We start from the raw sequence: 12,919 nt of genomic DNA, 5'->3' as shown, positions 1-12,919 counted from the left end.
AGCCATGTTTCCAATTGTCTCTATGTAAAGTAGTTAGCTTCTTTTTAGTGGTTATAATGTCTTCAACAGTCACACTATTCTTACCCCAGTTTTATATGCACCAAACTGCAAGCTTTTAAAACCTTTTCACTCTACTTTCTGTGCCTGATTATCACAGTAAATTTGGCTAAAAGCTGTCAGTTACATCCATGTCACTGCCTGAATGCCATTCTGCCTTGAAATTTCCCTCATCAGATTAGTTAATCCATCATCCTTAAATTCAGCTTGATGGAAAGTCTTAGGATACCAGAAAATGTAGATAACTTTTTTTGCCAGACAGTCCTTCACTTGTGAAATCTGCTGAGTTTAGACTTTGTTGTTCACGGTCTTATTGGCATTCTGGTCCTCTGAGATCACACCAGAATCACCCATTAAGCTCTGCTTACAACATTCTAAGGCTTTTCCAGCCTGCATTTCCAAACCTTTTCAAATTATTTCTCAAAACCATTCCCAAAGCCTTCTGAACCTCACTGTCATGTTAGTCACAGCAACCCTACTTTTTGGCACCAATTTCTGTTTCAGTTAGATTTTTATTGTTGCATTCAAAACACCTGACAAGAACAACTTAGATAAAGAAAAATGCATTTTAGCTCATGGTTTCAAAGATTCAGCCCATAATCAGCTGACTTCTAGCTCTGGGCCTAAGGTAAGACAGAACATCATGGCAGAAGGACATGGTAGAGGAAAGCTGCTCAATTAATATCTCTCTCTCTCTCTCTCTCTCTCACACACACACACACACACACAGAGAGAGAGAGAGAGAGAGAGAGAGAGAGAGAGAGAGAGAGAGAGAGAGAATGAGAATGCACACATGGGAGAGAGCAAGAAGCTAGGGACAAAAGAAAAACCCCAAGGGCAAGCCATCAGTGATTTACTTTCTCCAACCTCTCCCTACTGGCTTATAATTACCACCCAGTTAATCCATTCAAGTGGATTAACCCACCATTCAGTTATTGCTCTCATAACCCAATCATCTCACCTCTCAACATTCTTGCATTGTCTCACACATGTGGGCTTTTTGGGGGATACCTCACATCTAAGTATAACAACGATGCAAAGGGGAATTTTAGTGCAGGAAACCTTTCCAGTTACACTGCATGGTAAGTACAAGACCATAAGTATTTGTCAAAACTAATAGCTCTTTGGGCTGGGGATGTGGCTCAAGCGGTAGCGCAATCGCCTGGCATGCGTGCGGCCGGGTTCGATCCTCAGCACCATATACAAACAAAGATGTTGTGTCTGCTGAGAATTAAAAAATAAATATTAAAAAAATTCTTTCTCTCTCGCTCTCTCCCTCTCTCACTCTCTCTTAAAAAAAAAAAAGACTAATAGCTCTTTATAGAACAAATGGTAAATCTTAAGAAATGTAATATTATAAACACCTTGATGGATGTTGAGGTGTTTTGGGGTGAAAAATACAAAAATGCAAGCAAAAAACTCAATGCAACAAATGTACACATTAATCTTATTTAAGGGATTTTATATAAGGAAGTTGGGAAATCGGTGGAATCTAATTTTCAATAGAAATAATAATTTTGATTCATGTAGTAGAATAAGAAAAATAAAATGGTTGACATTTTTTAGGAGCCAGGGTTTCATTTCTGGTGTAGATGTTATAGTTCATCAGGGAAACAAAGCTAGAATGATTGCTTTGAAATTCACTTACTTTCCTTGATCAAAAGGTTTTATAAGAATTCTTATTTCTGGGCTGGAGCCATGGCTTAGTGGTAGAGTGCTTGCCTCACATGCGTGAGGCACTGGGTTTGATCCTCAGAAGCACATAAAAATAAAATAATAAAATAAAGATGTTGTGCCCACCTATAAATAAAAAGTAAATATTAAAAAAAAGAACTCTTATTTCTTGGTGCTGGGGTTGTCGATCAGTGGTAGAGTGCTTGCCTAGCATGTGTAAGGCACTGGGTTTGATTCTCAGCACCACATTAAATTAAGTAAATAAAATAAAGGTCCATCAACAAAACAAAAATATATATAAAAAAATTCTTATTTTCTTGTGACCCTTTAACCTGAGGTGACTCATTTCAAAACAAATATATTGGTAGAGCCTTTGAATAGGTTGTGCAATGCCCTAGATTATTTCTCCAGTATTAAAAAACAAATAAACAAAACCAAACAAGATGAAAAAGGATTATAAGCTGCTGTTGATATACAATACTTTGTGTAGTTTAGAATTTCACTACAGTTGGTTTCAGAAGAAATACAAAAAAGTAGTAAAATTATAAGAATGTCTTTCTAAAAAATTAGATGTTTCTGAGAGGGGTAGCCTATGACCCAAGATACTTTGAAAGCTGAGACAGGAGGACTGCTTGCGCCTAGGAACTTAAGGTAAGCCTAGGAAATATAGCTGTGACCCTTTTAAGACATAAAAAAGAAAGCAAGAATGAAAAATCTTGAATGAAAGCAAGAAAGATCTTTGTTTTATTTTTTATTTTAAGACACAGTCTTGCTAAGTTAATGAGGCTGGTCTGGAAATCCAATCCCTTTTTACTTAGCCTCCTGAATTATTGGAAAATTTTTTTTAATATAGATTAATTTACCATTGGTCCATGTCGTTTTTTTTTATGTCAGTACTGTGCTATTTGTGTTGCATTTTGTTGTTTCTATATTGAAATTCAAAATTGGGTATTGTGGTTGCTCTTTTTTGCTTAAAATTACTTTGGTTATTCTTGTATCTTTGTTCTCCCATATTAATTTTAGGATTGATTTTTCTGGTTCTTTGAGGAATATCATTGGTATTTTGATGAAGATTAAAAAATATCTATAAATTTCTTTTGGTAATATGACCATTTTAATGATATGAATTCTGCCATCCATGAACATGAAAGGATATTCTATCTTCTAGTGTCTTCTTCAATTTCTTTCTTGAGTGTTCTATAATTTTCATTGTAGAGGTGTTTTTCCTCCTTGGATAGATTGACTCCTAGGAATTTTGTTATTTTTGAGACTTGTGAATAGGATTATTTTCCAGATTCTTTTTGAGTGGATTCATTATTGGTGTACAAACATGAAGATTGTGAAATAGGTGCCTCAGAGGCAAACAGTTATCAATGCCCTAAGAAATAAGTCAAGAACCTGATTTAGGAACATGCCTTGATTTTTTGTTTCTATACTGCTCTTACAAGCAGTTTTCAAATTTCATATATTCTCTAAATAGCACAGAGCCTGATGGGATGAAATGAAGAATGTGATATTAGTGCATCAATGGGAGACAATGTCCAATACCTGCTCTGTAAATTAAGAACCAGGATTTTTTTTGGGGAACAACTCTGGCACTTAGATTTCACGGTTGCTCTTACAATCCTTTTCAAATTGCATGTATTTAGAGCTAATGAGCAATGACCCTGAGGGTTAAAGGGAAGAATGTGAACCTGTTTCTCCAATGGAGCAAAAATTTCAACGCCCACTCTGTGAAATAGGTAAAAACTTTCCTTTAGGACATTTCTGGCACTTGCATTTCACTTTTGCTCTTATAATCATTTTCCAATTGCAAAATAATTAGCACTAATCTGAATGAGCTGAAATTTAAAAAAAAAGATGAGTTTGTTGATTCAAAGGGAGTGTGATTTAAGCAATAACCTACTGTTTGAATCTTTGTGCCATTTACATTTCACTGCTGCTCTTCCAAGTGATTTTCAAATTTCATGTGTTCAGCTATAATAAGTACTAAGCCTGAATGGGTAAAATGATTTAAACCTGGTGCTTCAAAAGGGGACAAATCCAAATACCTGCCTCTAAATTAAATAAAAACCTGCCTCTGCAACCTTTCTTTCTGGAACTTACATTTCACTGCTAGTCTTACAAGTTGTATTCAAATTGCACATATTTGCCTGTAGTGAGCACAATTCTAATGGGCTTAAATGAAGAATCTAAACCTCGTGCTTCAACAGGGAGAATTTTCCAATGCCCTCTGTGAATTAACTAAAAACCTGGATATGGAACAACCTGGAAAGTTGTGTTTCACAACTGATCTGCAAGCCATTTTGAATTGTCCAATTTCACCAAAAATGAGCAATAGCCAAAACAGTCTGAAAGAAAGTATGAACCTGATTCTTCATTGGGCGACAATGCTCAATGCTTTCTCTGTGTATAATGAAAGACTTTGCCTCTGGAACATTCCTGGCCACTGCATTTTACCCCTGTTCTTAAAATCCTTTTTAAAATTACGCATATTCAGCAATAATGGAATAATAAAGAATGTGAACCTGGTGCTGCAACAGGGAACAATTCTCAATACTTTCTAGGCGAATTAAATCTAAAGCACCCTATGGAACCTCCTATTCACTAGTGTTTCAAAGCTGCTCCTAAAAACTTCTTTAAATTGCAAATATTGGGGTGGGAATATAGCTCAGTTGGTAGAGTGCTTGCCTTGCATTGCACATGGCCTGGGTTCAATCCTCAGCACTGCAAAAAAAAAAAAAAAAAAAAAAATCAAATATTGTACCATAATAAGGGCAAGACCTAATGGGCCAAAATGAAGAATGTGGACCTGTTGCTGGAATGAAGGTGACATTAATTCCATGCTCTCTGTATTAAATAAAACCTACCCAATAATTAATGTCACCAATGGGAATTAAGTGAGAACCTGTCTCTGGAGCCTCACTGCCTATTGGTTTCACAATTCTTCCCACAAGCTGCTTACAATTTTCATGTATTTGGCCATAATGAGCACTGCTCCTTATAGGTCGAATTCAAGAATGTGAATTTAAGAATGTTCCTTGATGCTGCACAGGGCCTTGTGCTGAAACTTGGAACGGTGAATGCCTTCTTTGAGAATTAAATAAGAACCTGCCATTTACTTTCACTGCTGTTCCTACAATCTGTTTTCATATTTCAAATATTTACCCATTACTGGGCCCAAATGAAGAATGTGAACCAAGTGCTACAAGGGAAGAGAATTCTTAATTCCTCATTGTGAGTGAGCATTGAAGCTGCCTCTAGAACCTCTCTGCATTAACTAGCATTACACTTTTGCTTCTGCAAGATGTTTTGAAATTGCACATATTTGGCCACAATGAGTGGCCTAAATGGGCTGAAATTAAGAATGTGAATGTTGTGCTGGAACCTGGGTCAATTTCCAATCCCTTTGTTGTAAATTAAGTGAGAATTTGCTACTGAACTTCCTCGCCATTTGTGTTTCACTGATGATCCAACAAATCTTCTTCAAATTGCATATATTCAGCCATAATGAGCACTTGCCCTCTGTTAGAGTCTGTAAACAAGTCAGGATGGCGCCTGGCATTTTGCCAGGGGGAGTGGTTTGTGAGGTGGCGCCAGGGAGCCATTAAGTGTGGAGATTTCTTATTGGTTGACTGCTGTATCTTGTTTATGTTAATTAAGATAAGCTGTGTGGAATGTATAAATACCCCTCCGGTCCTACAATAAACGGCTTCCACTCCTGCTGTATCAATGTACACAAGTTGCTCGTCACCCCCCCCCCCCCCGATTATTTTGCTGCAGCTGGACTGCGGCAGATGGTGGCCCATTATGGGGAGCCCCGGGACACTCGGGGGTAAGTGACGAAAAAAAGCTGCCCATCCATAGATAGGACGGGAGCAAATCTGCTTGTCCCTAGATAGGGCGAGAGGGAAAATGGCAATTTTGAGAAAATGGAGAAGATTGATACAGTATGTTTGTGTCTTGTTTTGTCTTGAAATGTTGTATTGTCTTTGTGACGAAAATATGGAAAGGGTGTTAAGTAAATTACTAAGAGAAGAAGGCACCCCAGTGGAACCAAGAGCAGTTAGGGCATGTATTGATGGAAGCCCAGGAACTCTAGTCAGAAAGAAAAAGAAAATTCAGAAGAAGAAGGATTATCAGGAAAAAAGTTCCAGCAAAAGGCTATTACTGGGCACGCTGATATGGCTGCGCCAATACTGAGGGGCCTCCAGGAGCTGCTGAAGCATGCGAACTTCGCGCCGGTCCCGAGAAGACATCGACATAAGAAGAAGTGGGCAGCAACAGAGCCCAAATTCCCTGCCAGCCAGCTTGCTCTGCAGAATTTTGACATGACCTACAGTGTGCAGTTTGGGGATCTTTGGCCATCGATTCGTGTCAGTCTTCTCTCAGAACAGAAGTATGGTGCACTTGTCAATAATTTTGCTGCTTGGGACCATGTGAGTGCTAAGCTGGAGCAGCTGAGTGCCAGGGACTTTGTGAGTGATGCCATCTCCTGCTGGGAATTGGAGCCTGAGAATGGCCACTCTGCAACCGTGTCCCCAGCCTGCAGTCCAAATCTTCGATGCTTCACTTTTGCCAGAGGAGATGTCAGCCACTTCCCTTCTGCCAGGCTTGGCAGTCTGGGTGTCATGGACTACTACCTGATGGATGCTGCCTCCTTGCTGCCTGTCCTGGCTCTTGGTCTACAGCCTGGGGACATTGTTCTTGACTTATGTGCAGCTCCTGGAGGAAAGACACTGGCATTGCTTCAGACTGGCTGTTGCCGCAACCTCGCTGCCAATGATCTCTCTACTGCCCGAACGAGCAGACTACAGAAGGTCCTTCATAGCTATGTGCCTCAAGATATCAGGGAAGGAAACCGAGTTCGAGTCACTTCATGGGATGGCAGGAAGTGGGGAGAACTGGAGGGGGACACCTATGACCGGGTGCTGGTGGATGTACCCTGTACCACAGACCGCCACTCCCTTCATGAAGAAGAGAACAACATTTTCCAACGGTCAAGGAAGAAGGAGCGACAGATGTTGCCTATGCTGCAGGTGCAGCTTCTTGCGGCTGGACTCCTTGCCACCAAACCGGGAGGCCATGTTGTCTATTCTACCTGCTCCCTCTCACACTTACAGAATGAATATGTGGTGCAAGGTACCATCGAACTTCTGGCCAATCAATATAGCATCAAAGTTCAGGTGGAAGACCTCTCTCACTTCCGAAAACTTTTCATGGACACATTCTGTTTCTTCCCATCCTGCCAGGTTGGGGAGCTGGTAATAGCAAACCTCATGGCCAATTTTGGGCCTATGTACTTCTGCAAAATGCGTAGGCTGACCTAGCATCACTTGTCCCTGCAGTAGGAAGACAAAGGATGTACTCTATTGGAGGCACTGGAAACTGAGACCAGTGACAGAGATGCACTCTAGATCCCGTCCCCATCCTGAGTTTTTTCTGCAGTTTTAAGCAGTAGGAAGTAGGAGTTTGTCCTACCGCTCAATTGTGAAGTATCAACAGTTTTCTAACTCACTTATTACCCTTCCCCTTTTGCCAAGCTTATGCTAATGGTGCCTGTCCCATTTGGAGGTTAGAAGGAAAAAAACCAATGAGAAACCTACACTGTAAGCTGTATACTTGTGAAGAAGCATTTAGCAAATAAAATTGTTGAAGTTCCATAGAGCTGGGGATATGTCAGGGGCTTTATGTCAGTGCAAGTACTGTTATAGTTGCATTTGTACCAACTGCAGCTGCTGAACACTAACTCCTTGGTGGCCAAGCTCAGGATCTCAGACTGGTGTTTGAGACTGGCCTCTGATTATAGAGTTCCTCTCACACTTGAGGTGAGTTCTGCTTAATTAGTTGATAGTTCAGCAAGCCCCCCTAGTTTCTCCATATGGCCTGTGATCTAATTTAAGGAATAAGTAACTAAAAACGTTAAGCCAGTGCACAATAATTTGCTTACTTACTCATCGAGAAAGCTCTCCTTAGCTGAGTAATTCTGACCATTCCTTCTGCTGTCAAATGTAGATAGAGAAGCTTCTTCTGCCATAGGGATATCATACTTTTGTGTGTTTCTTAATAGTAAGTATTCTGTGGACTTCTGTATGTCAGGAAGCTAGGGAGCTCTGAAAACTATAGAACTGGGAGATATATAGAACTGGGAGATAATCAGACCTCTACAGCCTTCAGAATGACAACTCACCTCCTTTTGCTTTCCGAGTGCCTAGGAATATCCTAATGTTTTGTTTTCTTTTGTACCAGATTTTTTTTTGTTCTTGTTTCTCATCTGTAACCAAATTCTAGTACCTGCTCTTTGGCCTATTTCAAAATCCCTCTGAACTCTTCCCCCAGCATCATAGGTTTTCACCTCATATAATGTGTATTTGGGGGCAACACTATATAATTTACTGACTGCATGCTATTTACATCTTTGTAATATTAGCCAAAAAATGGTAACCTTTAGTGGCAGGGAGATTAAAAATTGCTTGTGGTTACCTGAAAATTTTTTTCATTAAATTTTGTAGTCATTGTTATTCTGAAAAGCTGACCCTTGTGCAAGAAAGGGTGCATGACTTTAGAATACCTGAAGGTTTCTTGACTCTTCCTGTTGTCCCTATTCCTCTTCTACCTCTTGCTGCCATTCCTTTTGCCCTTTATGCTTTTCTTGTTAATCCTTATTTGACTGTTAAATATGTCAGATGAGAAAGACTTTAGTGAGCTTAAGCCTTTTTCATTCTTAGGATTTGCATTGTCACTGGGCTCTGAAAGATCTTTTAGACTCCAAATCAAGTGAAGCTAAGAAGGTAGAGCTCCAGGAGCTTGGCTGGTACTCTGAGTAGGACCTCAACCAGCTTTTATGCATATGGTTCCTACTTGCTGTTTTGGTCCTTGGCCTCTTGGACCAGTCTGGTGCTATGTGAATATTAGGTAATAATAGTTCAAAAGGAGAGGCTTTCCTGTCCCTGTAATCTCATTCTAATTGGGGGCACCACCTCAGGTAAGAAAAGTAGAGAACTACTTTGGAAAACAGTTTGATTCTCTCTTATAATTGATTTGTGGTATTGAGGATCCCAAGGGCACTTTACCACTGAGCAACATCCCCAGCACTTTTTTTTTAGGGAGAGGTACTGGGGTTTGAACTCAGGGGCACTTGACCATTGAGCCACATCCCCAGCCCAATTTTGTATTTTATTTAGAGACAGGGTCTCACTGAGTTGCTTAGCACCTCACTTTTGCTAAGGCTGGCTTTGAACTCACAGTCCTCCTGCCTCGGCCTCCCAAGCCCCTGGGATTACAGGAGAGCACCATCATGCCCGGCCCAGCACTTTTTTATTTTTGGAACAGGTTCTCCCTAAATTGTGCAGGCTGGCCATGAACTTGTGACCCTCTCACCTCAGCCTTCTAAATTTCTGGGATTACAGTGAGTGCCACAAAGCTACTATCTCCTGTAATTGAATATTCACTTACCCTGTACCCAGTTATTCCATACTAAGGATAAATCCCAGAGAAACTCATACGTGTACACCAGGGCACACGTGAAGGATGTTCAAAGCAGCCTGTTCACAAAAGCAAAAGCCAGGAAATAATCCAAATGTCCATGAAATAAAAGAGTGGGTGAATTAACTGAAATAGCCACACAATGAAATGTTATGTAGTTGTAGCCAGGCACAGTGGCGCATGCCTGTAATCCCAGTGGCTTGGGAGGCTGAGGCAGGGGGATCATGAATTCAAAGCCAGCCTCAGCAACTTAGCGAGACCCTGTCTCAAAATCAAATTTAAAAAAAAAGGGCAAGCGATGTGGCTCAGTTCTTAAGCGCCCCTGGTTTCAATCCCTAGTGCCAAACAAAGAAAAGAAAAATATAGTTGTCAAAATAAAAACAAATGAACTATAGCAGTACTATTATGGTTTGGATATGAGGTGTTCCCCCATAAGCACATGTGATAGACAATGCAAGAATATTCAGAGGTGAAATGGTTAGATTGTGAGAGTGGATTAATGAATTAATTAGTCAGTGGATTAATTCATTTAATAGATGAATACTTTGAAAGAACTACTGTTGGCAAATGGAGCATGACTGGAGGAGGTGGGTCCTGGGGGTGTGCCCTTGGGATTGTATTTTATCCCCTTGTTCCTCCTCTTTTCTGTTCTCCAACTGTCCTGAGGTCCTCTACCACACCCCTCTGCCATGATTCTTCACCTCACCTTAGGCCCAGATCAATGGAGTTCATGGCTGGTCATGAACTGAACCTCTGAAACCATGAGCCAAATTAACTTTGCCTCCTCTAAGTTGTTCTTTTTTTTTTTTTTTAAATATTTTCTTAATTGTCAATGTACTTTGTTTATTTATATGCAGTGCTGAGAATTGAATCCAGTGCCTCATACATGCTAGGCAAGTAGTCTACCACTGAGCCACAGCTCCAGCCCCTAAGTTGTTCTTTTTTTTTTTTTTAAGAGAGAGATAATTTTTTAATGTTTGTTTTTTAGTTTTCGGTGGACACAACATCTTTATTTTATTTTTATGTGGTACTGAGGATCGAACCCAGAGCCCCGCACATGCCAGGCAAGAGCGCTGCCGCTTGAGCCACATCCCCAGCCCCCTAAGTTGTTCTTTTCACGCATTTTGGTCACAGCAATGAAGAGTTGACTAATACAGAAATATAATAATATGAATGAATTTTAGCAATAAAACATGAAGCATTGTCCCGCCTCCCACCGACTCCCGGCTCGGGTGGGTAGGCGGCTATAAAGCTGGTAGCGGAGGGGAGGCGCCGCGTACGGTCTTTCGCGGCTTGGTTTTTTCCTGTGGTCACTACCGGTCACATCTGGCTCTTTCACCATGCCTGGGTCACTTCCTTTGAATGCAGAAGCTTGTTGGGCCAAAAGATGTGGGAATTGTTGCCCTTGAGATCTATTTTCCTTATCAATATGTTGATCAAGTAGAGTTGGAAAAATATGATGGTGTAGATGCTGGAAAGTATACCATTGGCTTGGGCCAGGCCAGGATGGGCTTCTGCACAGATGGAGAAGATATCAACTCTCTTTGCCTAATTGTGGTTCAGAATCTAATGGAGAGAAATAACCTTTCTTATGATTGCATTGGACGGTTAGAAGTTGGAACAGAGACAATCATTGACAAATCAAAGTCAGTGAAGACTAATTTGATGCAGCTATTTGAGGAGTCTGGGAATACAGATATAGAAGGAATAGATACAACTAATGCGTGCTATGGAGGCACAGCTGCTGTCTTCAATGCTGTTAACTGGATTGAGTTCAGCTCTTGGGATGGACTGTATGCCCTGGTAGTTGCAGGAGATATTGCTATATATGCCACAGGAAATGCCAGACCTACAGGTGGAGTTGGAGCTGTGGCTTTGCTGATTGGGCCAAATGCTCCTTTAATTTTTGACCGAGGGCTTCGTGGAATACATATGCAACATGCCTATGATTTTTACGAGCCCGATACGGTCTCCGAATATCCTATAGTCGATGGAAAACTCTCCATACAATGCTACCTCAGTGCATTAGACTGCTGCTATTCTGTCTACCGCAAAAAGATCCATGCCCAGTGGCAGAAAGAGGGAAATGATAAACATTTTACCTTAAATGATTTTGGCTTCAAGATCTTTCACTCACCATATTGTAAACTGGTTCAGAAATCTCTAGCTCGGATGATGCTGAATGACTTCCTTAATGACCAGAACAGAGATAAAAATACTATCTACAGTGGCCTGGAAGCTTTCGGGGATGTTAAATTAGAAGATATTTACTTTGACAGAGATGTGGAAAAGGCATTTATGAAGGCTAGTTCTGAACTCTTTAATCAGAAAACAAAGGCATCTTTGCTGGTATCAAATCAAAATGGAAATATGTATACATCCTCAGTATATGGTTCCCTTGCTTCTGTTCTAGCCCAGTACTCTCCTCAGCAGTTGGCAGGGAAGAGGATAGGAGTGTTCTCTTATGGTTCTGGTTTGGCTGCCACCTTGAACTCTCTTAAAGTTACACAAGATGCCACACCAGGGCCTGCTCTTGATAAAATAACAGCAAGTTTATGTGATCTTAAATCAAGGCTTGACTCAAGAACTTGTGTAGCACCAGATGTCTTTGCTGAAAACATGAAGCTCAGAGAGGACACTCATCACTTGGCCAACTATATATCCCAGTGTTCAATAGATTCACTCTTTGAAGGAACATGGTACCTAGTTAGAGTGAATGAAAAGCATAGAAGAACATAAGCTCGTTGCCCCTCTCCAAATGATGACACTTTGGGTGAAGGAGGAGGACTTGTGCATTCAAATACAGCAACTGAGCATATTCCAAGCCCTGCTAAGAAAGTGCCAAGGCTCCCTGCATCAGCAGCAGAACCCGAAGTAGCTGTCATTAGTAATGGGGAACATTAAGATACTCCGTGAACTGCGAGACTTCACAGTGTGTTTGGGTTGGGGTGGGGATAGGGGAATGGTTGGAGGAAGGGAATGTCTAGGGACAATTTTAAAGAATTACACATTGCTTAAATTTTTATGTGACTGACTTAAATTTTTATGTGACTGTTGTGCTCTTGGATAAGTCTATCTGCCCAATTTGCTAACATGCTTCCTGTTGTGGTCTAGCCAATTCTAAATGTACTCGAATGATGTTAAGGGCTCTGTAAACTTTATACCTCTCTGGCCATTTATATGCATGAAATTTAGTTTTTAAATGTAGTATGAATCCTGTGCTTCTGTTAGAGGAAAGCAGAGGTACTAGTCTCCAATTTAATTTTTTTTTTTTTAGAGAGAGAGAGAGAGAGAGAGAGAGAGAGAGAGAGAGAGAATTTTAATATTTATTTATTTTTTAGTTTTTTTCGGTGGACACAACATCTTTGTTTGTATGTGGTGCTGAGGATCGAACCCCGGCCGCATGCATGACAGGCGAGCACGCTACCGCTTGAGCCACATCCCCAGCCCAATTTTTTTTTAATGTGTAAGAATTTTATACTTTGAACAACAAGATTGTTGAAAGTACCTGTGGTTTTTGAAAATTTTTTCCAGCTTGGGGAATGTGGTCTTAAAATGTGATATGCACAAATACTCTTTGAAAATGGCAAGACAAACATTCTTTTTCTCAGATTTATAAATCCTAGAGAGGCAGAAAAGAGTTAGGACAGTAACACTGGTTCTGGAATATTATCCAGACCAACAGTGACATGTTGTCTGGAAT

At 40.5% G+C, this 12,919-nt stretch overlaps 2 pseudogenes; both read left to right on the top strand.

The window, feature by feature from the left end:
- The first annotated feature begins 5,915 nt into the window (after positions 1-5,915).
- On the top strand, positions 5,916-7,398 carry LOC139702200 (5-cytosine rRNA methyltransferase NSUN4 pseudogene; annotated as a pseudogene).
- A 3,158-nt stretch (positions 7,399-10,556) lies between these two features.
- LOC114082555 (hydroxymethylglutaryl-CoA synthase, cytoplasmic-like) lies at positions 10,557-12,479 on the top strand (annotated as a pseudogene).
- The last annotated feature ends 440 nt before the right edge of the window (positions 12,480-12,919 follow it).

The sequence above is a fragment of the Marmota flaviventris genome, chromosome 16 (assembly GCF_047511675.1).
Source record: "Marmota flaviventris isolate mMarFla1 chromosome 16, mMarFla1.hap1, whole genome shotgun sequence".
NCBI classification, from domain to species: Eukaryota; Metazoa; Chordata; class Mammalia; order Rodentia; family Sciuridae; genus Marmota; species Marmota flaviventris.
Note: the sequence above shows the minus strand (reverse complement) of the source record. Positions and strands in the feature narration are given on the sequence as shown.